Source organism: Bicyclus anynana, chromosome 3 (assembly GCF_947172395.1).
Source record: "Bicyclus anynana chromosome 3, ilBicAnyn1.1, whole genome shotgun sequence".
Classification (NCBI taxonomy): domain Eukaryota; kingdom Metazoa; phylum Arthropoda; class Insecta; order Lepidoptera; family Nymphalidae; genus Bicyclus; species Bicyclus anynana.
This window is the reverse complement of record NC_069085.1, coordinates 15,040,346-15,055,417: the sequence shown is the minus strand read 5'-3', so window position 1 is coordinate 15,055,417 and position 15,072 is coordinate 15,040,346.

Genomic DNA, 15,072 nt, shown 5'->3' with positions numbered 1-15,072 from the left:
GTCAGACTCGTTTGCGACGCGCGACTCGTTTCCGTAAAGAGTGGGGAGTTAGAGAGGGGTACCAATCCGTTGGCGGAAACGACTTGCGATATAAGGCGCTCGTCGTGCCTTCTTAATTGGTCTAGGTCTGGCTGGTAAAAGGCTTCGGCCGTGGCTAGTTACGATTACACAAGCGATTTAGCGTTAGGTACGTTACGATGTCGTATAGACCGATGGATGGATTTTCATCCTCTTCCCACCTTCCAGGTGAGATTGTAGCCAAGGAATAACTTGTAAAGAATAAAAAATAATCACACAGCGTGGTGAGTTTCAGCTTAAAAATAAGAAGGCAGGCCTGTAGTGGGTTACACAAATAGGCTGATAATTAACCTACTTGTTCACTACAGGACCAAGCTTAAGCATAATAGGTGCTTTGACCCACCACACTGCTTCAATGAGGGGTACAGGGGCATAGCTACCGCCGTATCAACCGTATCAATGATGGACCCCAGACTATAAGGGCCCAGAGCCCCTTACGTGTGAAAACAAAAAATTAGTAAAATGTATTAATCTCACTTAATATAGTGCTTCCCGGGAAAAAAAACCCAAAAGAACTCGGAACCCAGAATGTGCACTGCTTAAATGACAAAATTAAAAAGAACTTTTTCTTCCCCGGTCAAGCGTGCGCCCAAAAGTTGGAAACATTCTACATAGTAGGTTGTCACTGTCATATTTATTTTAGGCGACCATTTTTGTTTCTTTTTTTTAAGAAATCTTTACTCTTCATTTGAGCCTTCCAACTAATTTTGATACAGGGCCCCTCCAAGGCACGCTACGCCACTGCCAGGGTAGTTGGCTTAAATAATGTTTTGACTATTTATCAAACATTATCAGATATTAATGATAAATATCGGGGCCGACGGCTTTCTTCAACTTCCTTAGTCCAGATGAAAATTTTCTCTAAAATAAAACTCAGTATTTCAAACCAGGATTCGAACCCAGGCCCTCGTGATCCGAAACCACATAGGCTAACTTATGGACCAATGGGACATTTATTGACATGTAATAATTAAATTAGATATAGGTATTATTTATATAAATATGTTTACATGTTTAAACACCTACTTAGGTATTGGGCCCTGATATCGGCACGATAACGTCGGGCCTACTCAAGGGCCCCGCCCCTACACGCCCAACGCCCTCGCATTCGATTGCCCAATTTCCCTCTTTTTCAATTTCGAATTCCGAACGATAAAAATTTCTATACGCTACGAGTATTCGAACGCAGTTTATTGTTCTGCGTTGTTGGAATCTTTTTAATAGAGAGCTCAATATTGGTTTTGGTACGCTACGAGAATCCGAATGCAATGTAATTGTTCTTCTTTGATGGAAACTTTTTAAATAAATATATTTTTCGATACTATTCGTTTTTTTATTCAATTACAAGTCCTTAGCTCTTAGGGCGCCTTCAAATTTGCCACGCGGAAGCAGCGCGTCTGAAGCGCTGCGCTTCGTAAATCCATACCACAGTCCATTCAGATAAAAAACGCGCGTTTACGCGTCCGCGCATCAGTTCATCGATCGACTAGTGATGGTCTAGTGATGGACTAGAATTTGTTATTCAAGTCTAACATGAACGAAAATCAGGTTGAAGAATTTATCGATGTACTTAGTCCAAAGTCATCCAGCGATATGGGATTCGAGGTTCCATAAGTACAGCAATAAAATCGAAAAGAAAAAGGCTTGGGAAGAAATATGTAATAAATTTATTGAAAATACCGCAAATGAAACTTATCACTTTATAAAATTCAGTTTGTTGAGTTATACAAAATAATGGCAACGTTGTCTTAGGCTTGTTTTTTTTTGTTCAAATACTTTTTCTTTTTAATAGTATCACTAAGAGCAGTGTTTCTTCGTCTGAGTCCATCGTAAAACTTAAAATACATCACTACCGTTCTCAAACCTAGCGCGCGTAGACGCGCATCCTCCGCGCGGCACTTAGCCGCAAATTTGAAGGCGCCTTAAGGGCTTGTGTTTGAATAAAAAAAAAGAATATCCAAAAATATAACTATTTAAAAAGTTTTCATTAAAGAAGAACAATTACATTGCATTCGGATTCTCGTAGCGTACCAAAACCAATATTGAGCGAAACAGTTAGCGACAAATTTGAAGGCGTCCTTAGTTAGCCCTTGACTGCTATCATAGTGATGCAGTTGGTGGAGGCGGGCTTAGTTGGAAGGAAGCGGTGCAAGTTTATTCGAACCATACCCATAGGTTTCTATGCGGCATCGTACCGATACGCTACATCGCTTGGCAGTACGACTTTGCTTGACTAAACATAGCCACGGCCGAAGCCTGCTACCAGACCAAATTTGCGCCAATTAAGAAAATATAAAATCCTATACTGACCCTATCTGGGAACCGTACCCAGGACCTCTCAGTTGAGAACCACAGCACTGACAACTGCACCTAACAGGTCGTCCAAAACTAAATAACCTGAGACGAGACTAATAGGAATAAGACATTTATAAACAACCACCAGTTTACTCAATGTATACCAGACAGGTCAAAGCCATATTTACCTACCCCTGAGACCTACCCTATTTAAAAATGAAGATTTTTTTTTAATTAAATTGAATAGAACTGAACTAGAAACGATAGATTATTTAAAGGCGTATAATAAACAGGAAGGTCAGTGCATTTTTTCAAATGTAAGTATAATTCTCATATCTCATTACCTAAAAGTTAACAATGTTAAAGGAAGAACTGAGCTGTTCTCAAAAATTTGAAATGATTCACAAGATTTACTACTTTATCGATGCAATAGCGAGGAATCACTGGCTACATACAAAAACACAGAGGCATCAAGGCTCAGAGGCCAATGGTTTTTAATTGTACATCTACATACACATATACACGCACACATTAAAAGTAATCGTGCTCATAATAGATACGAATCACTGGCTACAATAGGAGGTAATTAAACCACAATCCAAATATTCTAGGCGGATCTCTCGCCGGTGGTCGCAATAATAAAATAATCACAAACATCATTAATCATTATCTTTTTTTCATGTTTGTACCTAATATTTTGAAGCCTCTGTGAGACAAGTTTGTCTATTTGATACTATGAAATTACTATGTTTATTTTTAATGTTTTGAATAGATATTATTATGTTGCTGTCTGCTTGTATTTAGAATTTTAGTATTTTACGCGAATTCTTTAGTTTTACGGGATCAAAATTTATTTTTTTCCGTTTTCATCCACACAATAGATCTTTGATAAAATTCGTATTTTATAGAGGTATTCATGGTAGGATTTAGAACAAATTTAATAATAAATTTAGTTAATATTTCTAGCTACTTTGATGTCTGATATATCAAAGAAAAAACGTCGATATTTTGATTTTTATTATTCTGGATTATACTATCTGAAATTGCGTGAAAGAGTAACAAACATCCATACAAGCTCACAAACCTTAGCGTTTTGTTGCATTTGTCCTAGACTCAATTCCTGTGCCTCGCACAGTCTTTTTTCTCTTTTAACCATAACTTATGTTGCTATGTAACACGAAAAATATAAAAAATCTTGTAAAAAGATACAACAATAAAAATCTATTATCAGAAACACATTCTACATTTAGCTAATCTATGCCGAACAGAATGACTGCGCACCGCGGTGGCGTTCCCACAACGACCGCCATCGCTCACCGGCCGAACTGACGAAATTAGATCGATTAACTCGATAAACCTATCGACTGTCGATGAATCGATACTATCGATATCGCTGACAAATTATACCGAACGCCCTGTCTGCGCTCGATTGATAGACCCACTTGATATATGTTTTGCTAGTATTAAGCCACAGTTAAGTGCTTTTAGTTAGGTCTTGTATAGTAAGTAGATTAATTGTATCGGTGTTCTGTAGTCGTGATAGTGCGCTTGTATTTTATTTGGTTCTGTTTGATGACATTTTGATTTATGAGTTTCAGATGTACTATCCGTAGGCAAGATTAAAAAGGTTGTTAAACTTGAACGTCTTTATTTAACTACTATCCATCATCCCCCATATATTGTCAATTTTAATTTAATTTTGTATGTAATTTTACCTAGTAATCTAATTTAATAATTGTATTCAATCAATTTGTTTTCCTTTTATGCTAATGTTCTATAATAGTATACTTTTTTTATTAACTTTGACATAATATAATATTAGTATAAGCTTGACATATAATTATTATGAAAGTGTTGACATGAAATTATATAAAATGTTATGTGCGCCTAGCGTTAATATACATATCAGATTTTTTGTGGCATATTGTATTGTTTTTAATGGTTAATATGTGTATTGTTGGCGTGCTTTAAATAAATAAATAAAATAAACAAATCCCTCGTAAGAATACGGGAACAAAATGTAGCCAAATGACATTCACAAATAACGTGACTAAAATAATTTCCAACAACGTTCAGAAGATTCAGAAATTCCTCAAACTGAATCTAAATGCTTGTCCTGCCCCCACTGATATTAAATACTGTTAGATGTGTTACAGGCGCATGAAAAATGAGGCGCTCAAAAGAGGAAGTTTATACACAACACATTTTGAGGTCAACAACGAACGTTAAATAAACAAATAAAACCTAAATATTGTCTGCAATGTCGAGTTATGTGTTCAGGAAGGGAATATATTTATTATGGAATATACATATATAGTTATGTAGGTATATAATGGAACTAGCGGACGCCCGCGACTTCGTCCGCGTAAAATTCGAAGTCAACTTTACTACTACCCCTACCCTACCCTACGCCTACCCTACCCTATCCCTACCCTACCTCTACCCCAACCCTACCCCTACCCTACCCCCGTACCCTATCCCTTTCCTACCCCTATCCCACCCGTACCCCTATCTCACGCCTATCCTACCCGTACCTCTACCCTACCCCTACTCTACCCCTACCCTACCTCTACCCCTACCCTACCCCTAGCCTACCCCTAGCCCTACCCGTATCCTACCCCTACACTACCCCTACGCTCCCCTACCCGTACCATACCCTACTCTATAACTTCTCTGTCTTACTCCTACCCATAGCAAAAGCGGTCCAGCCCTTCGAGAGTGGTGCGATGACCAAGGGAAATAGAGACTTCTATGCTAATAATATAAAGAGCTAAAGTTTGTGTGGTTGTAGGAGGTAATCTCTGGATCTACTGGACCGATTTGGAAAATTGTTCTACCAATAGAAAGCTACGTTATTTGCGAGTGACATAGGCTATGTTTGATCCCCATATTCACACGGGAACGGGAACTACGTAAATGAAAGCGCGGGGCGTCATATAGCGGAATTTCTGCGTCTTTTAGAAATTTTGTATTATCTCCGAAAATATTTGACTAATTAACATACTGTAAAGGGCAAATCTTATCTCCATAATATCCTTGTGATTATTAAATAATTTATTTTAATAAGGATTAAAGTTTAGTTGTATAAATAATGACGTAAACCTAAGTTAATAAAATTAAATTAAATAAATTAATTTTTAAAACACAAAAGGTACTATATCTGCTAATATATAGTAGATAGATATATGGTGTCGCAGACTTTTTTGTAGAATTTTTAAAGATACATAAAGTCTCTATACATTAATTTCAATTTTACACAATAGTTAAGGCAGCGCATGCGAATAAGTCTGTTTAAGAGGATTTTCGGTCCGATCTGTATGACAAAAACTGTGATAACTCGGCTAATATATATATGATACCAATATAAAATATAGCATATAGCACTCCCCGATAATGTAGCGTTCTACTGGTGAAAGAATTTTTGAAATCGGACCAGTAGTTCCGAAGATTACCCCATTTAAAGAATGTGACAAACTTACAAACTTTACCTCTTTATAATATTAGTATAGATTAAAGACAAAATTATGTATGTGTGCGCTTAGTGTTGTAGCCCATTATTCGGATCAATTTTGGCGGTGATTTTGTAGAAACGTAACCGATCTATACTGTAAAATTATCATTGCCTGCCCCTGCATTCTGTAAAGTTACAAGGATGTGACATCGCTCATTTCTATGGCAACTTTATTGTTAGTGACATTTTATTTTTCGCACAGCCCCAAAACCTGTCTTTCCCACTACCTTGACCCTAGCGAAAGAATCGCAGTAGGTACAAAGTGCAATGAACAAGAAAGAAGAAGAAAAACTTAATAGGGTATTTCATGATCAAAATGGATTTTGACTTTTTCCCATTTATGTAGAAACATTAAATTTGGCATAGAGAAATATAAAGTAGATATTAAATAACCAAGTAACTTTCTGAAAACTCGTAATGTTTCTCCTTTATTTCCAACTCCGACTCGCACTTGGCCGTTTAAAAAAAATCAGTGAGTCTAGACTTCAATAAAAATAATCTCTTCCGTAGCAATCTTTAATTCGAACAATAAAATGCAACTTGTATAAAAGCCCGTACACACTCATCGACAATCAACGTAAAGTATTACAGTACACACATTATATTTCCATCTGAGTGACTTGATAAAGAACTAGTCTTTGATAGCCATTCGATGATAATTCCCACATTATCATACAATCCTGTATGTATTAGCGAATTATCAAAGCCTTAACATGGATATAGTGATGCAAAGATACACAGATCGAATATTTTTTTTATTTGATTACGATCTCATCCGATATGTGATGCAGATTATGATGGAAGCGGGTTTACTTGGAACAAGTTCGTTCGTTCGTTTTCAACCCATATTCGGCTCACTGCTGAGCTCGAGTCTTCTCAGTATAAAGGGGTTTGGCCAATAGTCCACCACGCTGGCCCAACGCGGATTGGCAGACTTCACACACGCAGAGAATTAAGAAAATTCTCTGGTATGCAGGTTTCCTCTCGATGTTTTCCTTCATCGTTAGAGACACGTAATATTTAATATCTTAAAATGCAAACAACTGAAAAGTTGGAGTTGAATCCAGATTCAAACCCACACCCTCCGGAATCGGGGGCAGGCGGCATATCCACTAGGCTATCACGGCTCACGGCTTGCTTGGAATAGATACAAGTTCATTATACTCTGATGGTTTCTACGTGGCATCGTACTGGACCGCCAAATCGCTTGGCGGCACGTTTTCGCCGATAGGATGGTACCTAACTAGCCACGACCGAGTCCTACCAGTAGATAACGACGAATTTAGAAAATATTAAATCTTAAAGGGACCGGAGCTGAGAATGAAGCCCAGAAGCTCTCTGTTAAGAACCACAGCACGAGAGGTTATCAAAAGTTTACATTAGATTCATTCATTAACAACCCATATTCAGCGCAATGTTGAGCACGAGTCTCCTCTCACAGGCCTTGATCCACAACGCTGGCCAAATGCGTAATTAAGAGAATTCTCATGTATGCAGGTTTCCTCACGATGTCTTCCTTCACCGTTTGAGACTTGATATTTAATTTATTATAATGTACTTTACTGAAAAGCTGAAGGTGCATGCTCTGGACCGGATTGAAACCAGCTCCCTTCGAATCGAAGGCAGAGGTCATATCGACTGGACTAATAACTTGAAAAAAGGTCTAGGGTTTAATATATCAATAACCAAGTGCAATAAAAATATATAATGAGAAAGTTGTCCTATTCGCAGGGAAGTTTATAGCCGTGTTTCAGTTATCGTGGCGCGCAAGTGTTTAGAATGCTAATGGAAGGAATCGATCGACGCGATAACTAACTGTTTAGAGATGAGATGGTCACAGATGAACCAGGCACCAAACTGCAAATACCTAGACTATACATTTTAGAAAATATTTTTTCAATATCTAACTATTATTAGATGAAATAACTACACTTATATGAAGGTACCTTTAAATACTAATTCATATATATATTTTTTAAATAATATTTGCTATAAACTAAAATCTGTTAAACTAGCTGACGCCGCGCGGTTTCAACCGCGTGGTTCCCGTACCCGTAGGAATACGGGGATAATATATAGCCTATAGCCTTCCTCGATAAATGGGCTATCTAACATTGAAAGAATTTTTCAAATCGGATCATTAGTTCTTGAGTTTAGCGCGTTCAATCAAACAAACAAACTCTTCAGCTTTATAATATTAGTACAGATTAGTATAAACGTGATTAATATTCCCATTCCCATCCTACTAGTCGGGAAAGACTGTATAAGAGTGGGTACGACAATAGTCCAGCGGGGCGAGGATCGAACCACACCCTTGAGTGATGAGTCCGGACACTTTACCGTTGAGCTATTGAGGCTTAATTATGGACATTAACTGTATAAATGGGCCTTAATAGAAGACTCAAAGTCATTCAGCGGGCGATGGAGCGAGTTATGCTTGGAGTTTCTCTGCGTAATCGAATCAGAAATTAGGAGATCCGCCCAAGGTGATGGCGACCCCGCACCGGAAAGCGCAGTGTTGGTCGACCTCGCACCAGAAAGTGCAGTGTTGGTCGACCCCCCACTAGGTGGACCGAGGACATCAAGCTGGTTGCAGTTAGCTGCTGGATGCTGGAGACCGTTGTATTTGGCAGTCCATGCAGGAGGCCTATGTCCAGTGGACTGATGATGATGATTATGAAGCGTATAAAACTCTCCGCTAGAGATCCTTAATTTAATTTAATTTAATTTATTTATTTACTTCTTGTAGACGTCACGAAGCTACGTGGCTGGGGACATGATTTATGCCGAGGAAAATATAAAGAATTACTAATTATTATACCATAATCTCCCAAAGCCTAAATTGCTAACAACGAAGCATAGGCTGATTAACTTTAGCTACTCGTATCATAAAGGAATGCTAACTTAGGCTCTCATTATATTATGAAAACACAATAATATTATTACCAAAATATTATTACCATATAAAAAAAAATATACCCCTAAAGAACGCAACGAAATAAAGATGTTTATACACTGCAGGATAAAAGCGATTGCTCGCGCGGCCCATCTGCGGAGTAAATCTCACGGACGCGGGCAGTTTATCAAGATGGGTAAATGCTAGCAATTAGCGCATGTGAAATGTCGCATACACTTGCTAACGAGATCCAGGCGAGTGTGCGTGCGCCCGCACACCGAAGCGCAGCCTTATACAAAATGCGCATGCCCGATAACAATATAATACAGCCAACTGAATCAAGACGTGAACACATTGCAGGTAAAACGCAGCGTCCGCATCTTTTCTTTAACAACGAAAAATATCAATGTGTTCCTTCAAAATAATTGAAAACCCTCTGCAATATTCAGTAGACATAGTATAGTTCATATTTTTTTTGTTTTTTCTCAAAGTAAGATTTTGAAAATAATTTTCATATAGCATAACGATATCATAATATCCACTTTTTTGAGCACTCTTAAGTTAACTTAAGTTTGCTTTTACAATTATACATATACGACTAAATACAATAATATTTAAATTACTAGTAACTAACCTAACCTAAACTTATTATAAAAATAAAATAAAAGAAAATATAAAATTATATCTACAAACTTAGGTGTCGTAGAATTCATTCGAATCGATGATCATTGGTAAAGTGCCCAGTGACGTATTGCCACGTTATATGGCAATACTGATTCTCTGACCTAAATATAGTCCAGCCTTTTTTGAGTAATTATAAATTCAATTGAACAGAAAATCATGATAGATTTTCTTGATGTTGTTGGAAAAATTTGCTTATAACAACATGAAAACATTACGTATTACGGGTACATACAAATACTGACGAGTAATATAAATTCGAGTATGTAGATTTGTTATCGTTATTATAAATTCTGTCGATAATTAATTATAGTAACTTTTAAGACGGTCTTCTTTCTAAAAAAAATACATGAACCGTATCTACAGCTATATTTAGGTACGTGAGCAAAGCTAGTATTTTAAAGCAGCTTTGAATAAAATTGGCAGTCGTTTTTGCATCACATGTGCATATCCCTTAATACAATCGCCCTTCGGCTGATTTATAGCCCCTTTATATAGCCCCTAAGTTTTCTAATTGAGCCAGTGGTGAGCATCGCCTCAACAATCTCCCGTAATTAGCGCGAGCTTATGAGAATCCCGTGTTGATGGCTTGTGATTTTATGGTTCTATTATTGTTATTTGTAACCTTTTTGGTATCTAATGGGGGAAGGTATCGTTCTAGTACGCTAAGTAGTTTGCTTCCTGCGAACAAAGACTCTTAGTACTACGCCTTAGTACAGTGTGAAAGAGATTAAAAGAGATTAGGGTAAGCAATTCTGTACATGGACAAAATCATATAGATTGCACAAAAATATTATTCTTTATTATATTAGGGACTTCGTAGCATACTTGCACCTTTATAGGTATATTCTGTGATAATAGCTTGGGTCTCTTTTTGCGTGACTTTATGATTTTACTATTAACAAAATAATATTTTTTTAACATTCAATGTTAAAAAAATATTATTTAAAGCAACACAGTTATAATTTTAATAACAAAAAAATGCCGACTCTAATCTTTATTACTACCAAAACTAGTTACAAAACCGCTGATCCATCAAAATACCACCAACGAATAACAATTGCAAAAGGTAATTTCACAATGCATCTGGCAACACCGATGCGCGGCATTGTTTCCCAGCGTGGCTGAGACATTCACGAGGTAATTGATAATAACAGAAAATGATGCATGACAGTAGCTGCCAGCGCTGTGGCGTAACTTGAAACAATCTTGGTATTTGCGCTCCAAATTAAATGTTGCTAGATCTTGAAAAATAAAGAAAAGCAGGGGAGACTTGTAATTTTAAAATAGTATAACAGTCTTTTGTAGCATCGATATTATGTGTGGATCAACTAGACAAATACTTACTGTACTTACAGAATCTGACTGCAAGACTGCCATTAGAAATCCTTAATTCTATAGAACGATAGAAACCCATGAAGTCCTATCGTCTATATATGACTAACTATATAGTTTCAAACCAGCTCGGTGTTAAAATATGAAGTATTTTTTATGAACGAAGAGCAGAATGTAGGAAGCTTAAAATTAATACGTGTTTAATAAAACAAATTGATTATTATTGTTAAACAAGTTACCAATAGCACACAATATTAATAATATACGCAGCTAATTAAAAACATAAAAAGACTAAGAAAAGCTTCGCCAAAAATGGAGATTTTACAAAACTGGCAACATTAAGCAACTGCGACCTACGTTTTATAAAACGTTAGCTCGGTAATGTAGGAAGCTTAAAATGAATACATGTTTGATAAAAATATTACACATAAACACTCGATTAGGTAATACGCAATAGTTACCAACGCAGCTAAATAAAAACATAAAAAGACTTTTGGGTTTCGCCAAAAATGGAGATTTTACAAAACTGGCAACATTAAGCAACCTCGCAGGACCTCGGGGGAGATTTATTTAAACACCAGTGTTTACGACCTAATGACAGACAATGGTGTATTCATTGCCGACATTCACAGCATTAAATACATGCAATCTGGAAACTACGCTTAGTCATCCGCTTTCAGACAATTTTTATAAAACGACATGTTTGGATAAGTGTGAATTACGAGTAAGTTTTGTGATTCACATAAAGATGAATGAGTGAATGAAATCTTTTTTGTTCTAGCTTTTATGAGAGGTTTCTAGAAATAATAACTGACGTTTGTTGGATTGGGATGTGATAGTTTATTTCTATATCATTAATGGAACGTACGAGTATATAGCATTTTTTTTTTGCTTTCAGACAATTAATGAAGCTACGACCTACGTTTTATAAAACGACATGTTTGTATAAGTGTGAATTACGAGTAAGTTTTGTGATTCACATAAAGATGAATGAGTGAATGAAATCTTTTTTTGTTCAAGCTTTTATGAGAGGTTTCTAGAAATAATAACTGACGTTTGTTGGATTGGGATGTGTTAGTTTATTTCTATAACATTAATGGAACATGATCGAGTAGATAGCATTTTTTTTTATTCTTTACAAGTTAGCCCTTGACTACAATCTCCTGATGGTAAGAGATGATGCAGTCTAAGATGGAAGCGGGCTAACTTGTTAGGAGGAGGATGAAAATCCACACCCCTTTTGGTTTCTACACGGCATCGTACCGGATTGCTAAATCGCTTGGCGGTACATCTTTGCCGGTAGGGTGGTAACTAGCCACGGCCGAAGCCTCCCACCAGCCAGACTTGGACTAATTAAGAAAATCTCAATCTGCCCAGCCGGGGATCGATCCCAGGACCTCCGTTTTGTAAATCCACCGCGCATACCACGGGCGCCACGGAGGCAGTCAAAACGTAACTTAAGTATGTATTATATAGATATTGGATAGAATGATTTTCTTCTACATTATTTAATAGGTCCCGACTGTTTTCTAATTGCTTTCTACACTTCTGGACTGAGCTTGTTTTTTTTCTTTTCAGTTTTTTTATACTTTATGCAGTCGGGTTTTTTTATTTGTTAAATTAATTTATTTATTTTATTTCACACTTTTTAGTTACGATACAGGGTTTATTTCGGATTTATTTATTACATTTATTACAAAGTACGATACGCTACGGAACGCTCGGTGGGCGAATCCGACTCGCACTTAGCCGATTTTTATAATCAATATATTTAATTTAGTCTATTTTATAACTTCACTTCACAAACCTGCTTGCACCTATAGTCATCCGCCTCGCGTATTTTGTATAGACAACTAATAAATAACGTTTTTCTAATTGTAGTTTTTTTTTAACATGGACATTGGACATGATTTTAGAATCCTCATAAAAAGTTCTTGAATTTGATACCCATATTGTAATATTAGAAAAAAAAAAAAATTTCGGTAAAAAGAGTAGTTTTTTTTTTTTTTTTTTTTTTTTTTATTCTTTACAAGTTAGCCCTTGACCACAATCTCACCTGATGGTAAGTGATGATGCAGTCTAAGATGGAAGCGGGCTAAATTGTTAGGAGGAGGATGAAAATCCACACCCCTTTCGGTTTCTACACGGCATCGTACCGGAACGCTAAATCGCTTGGCGGTACGTCTTTGCCGGTAGGGTGGTAACTAGCCATGGCCGAAGCCTCCCACCAGCCAGACCTGGACAAATTAAGAAAATCTCAATCTGCCCAGCCGGGGATCGAACCCAGGACCTCCGTTTTGTAAATCCACCGCGCATACCACTGCGCCACGGGGGCCGTCTAAAGTTTTAGTTTTATTATGGTAAGTTTCTAAACGTTGCCTAATTTTAATAGTTCACTAGGATTTATTATATGTATTTTAAATTGAGAAATTAATTTGATTGCCTACTATCATATATTAGTGTGATGATTATGATGATGATATACCCAGAGTAATATGATATAAATACTCAAATGCTTGGAGACAAAGTATTAAAATCTATACTAATATTATAAAGAGGTAAAGTTTGTAAGTTTGTAAGTTTGTCACATTTTTTAAATGGGGTAATCTTCGGAATTACTGGTCCGATTTTAAAAATTCTTTCACCAGCAGAATGCTACATTATCGGGGAGTGCTATAGGCTATATTTTATATTGGTATCATATATATTAGCCGAGTTATCACAGTTTTTGTTATACAGGTCGGACTAAAAATCCTCTTAAGCAGACTTATTCGCATGCGCTGCCTTAACTATTGTGTAACATTGAAATTAATGTATGGAGACTTTATGTATCTTTAAAAGTTCTACAAAAAAGTCCGCGACGCCATATATCTATCTTCTATATATTAGCAGATATAGTACATTTTATGTTTTAAAAAATATTAATTTTATATACTTAGGTTTACGTCATTATTTATACAACTAAACTTTAATCCTTATTAAAATAAATTATTTAATAATCACAAGGATATTATGGAGATAAGATTTGCCCTTTACAGTATGTTAATTACTCAAATAGTTTCGGAGATAATACAAAATTTCTAAAAGACGCAGAAATTCCGCTATATGACGCCCGGCGCTTTCATTTACGTAGTTCCCGTTCCCGTGTTAATATGGGGATCAAACATAGCCTATGACACTCGCAAATAACGTAGCTTTCTATTGGTAAAACAATTTTCCAAATCGGTCCAGTAGATCCAGAGATTACCTTCTACAACCACACGAACTTTACCTCTTTATATTATTAGCATAGAAGAAGAAGAAGGACTGGACCGATTTTGCTAAGGGTAGGAGTAAGATAGAGAAGTTACAGGGTAGGGTAGGGTACGAGTAGGGAAGCGTAGGGGTAGTGTAGGGGTAGGGTAGGTTTAGGGCCGGGTTTAGGGTAGTGGTAGGGTAGGGGTAGAGGTGAGGTAGTGGTAGGGTAGAGGTACGGGTAGGATAGGAAAGTGGTAGGGTAGGGGTAGGATAGGCGTGAGATAGTGGTGCGGGTGGAATAGGGGTAGGAAAGGGATAGGATACGGGGAGGGTAAGGGTAGGATGGGGGTAGGGTGTAGGTAAGGTAGGGTAGGGGTAGGTTTGGGGTAGGGTAGGGGTAGGGTAGGGTAGGGTAGGGGTAGAGTAGGGTAGGTGTAGGGTAGATGTAGGGGTTGGGTAGGGTAGGGGTAGGGTAGGGTAGGACGCGGACGAAGTCACGGGCGTCCGCTAGTTTTATATAAATACAAAAACAAAATAATAAATGAAATAATTACAAGCAAAACGCTCGGCGAAGCCCCTTAAGAAGCTTTTAAATGTTAATATCATTTGTGATTACCGCGAGTTTATAACGTAATAAATGTTCACTGACCACCGGCAGTTTATTGCCGCAACTTGTTCTATGGATGTATTGTCAAGTAATAGACACGCTAAGTAACAAGTACAATGTTTATCGTATACTGTATTATCAGTGTACTTTTATTATTTGGAGCCTGATAGAAAGAAAAGCTAAACAGTAAGCGTAGCAAATGTTTGTAGATAGTCGTAATGTGAATTGAATTGATGTGAATATATTTTACTGTAGTAATTGATTATGTAAATTTATTTTACCTACTACGGTTTTTATAGTAATTACTTATTTTATAGATGTATAGTCAAATATTAACACGCTAACCGAAAACTGATTTATAAATGTACTTTTATTTTATTATTTGAGGCCTGATGATGTGCATTTATTTCACTGCAGGAAATTATTATGTAA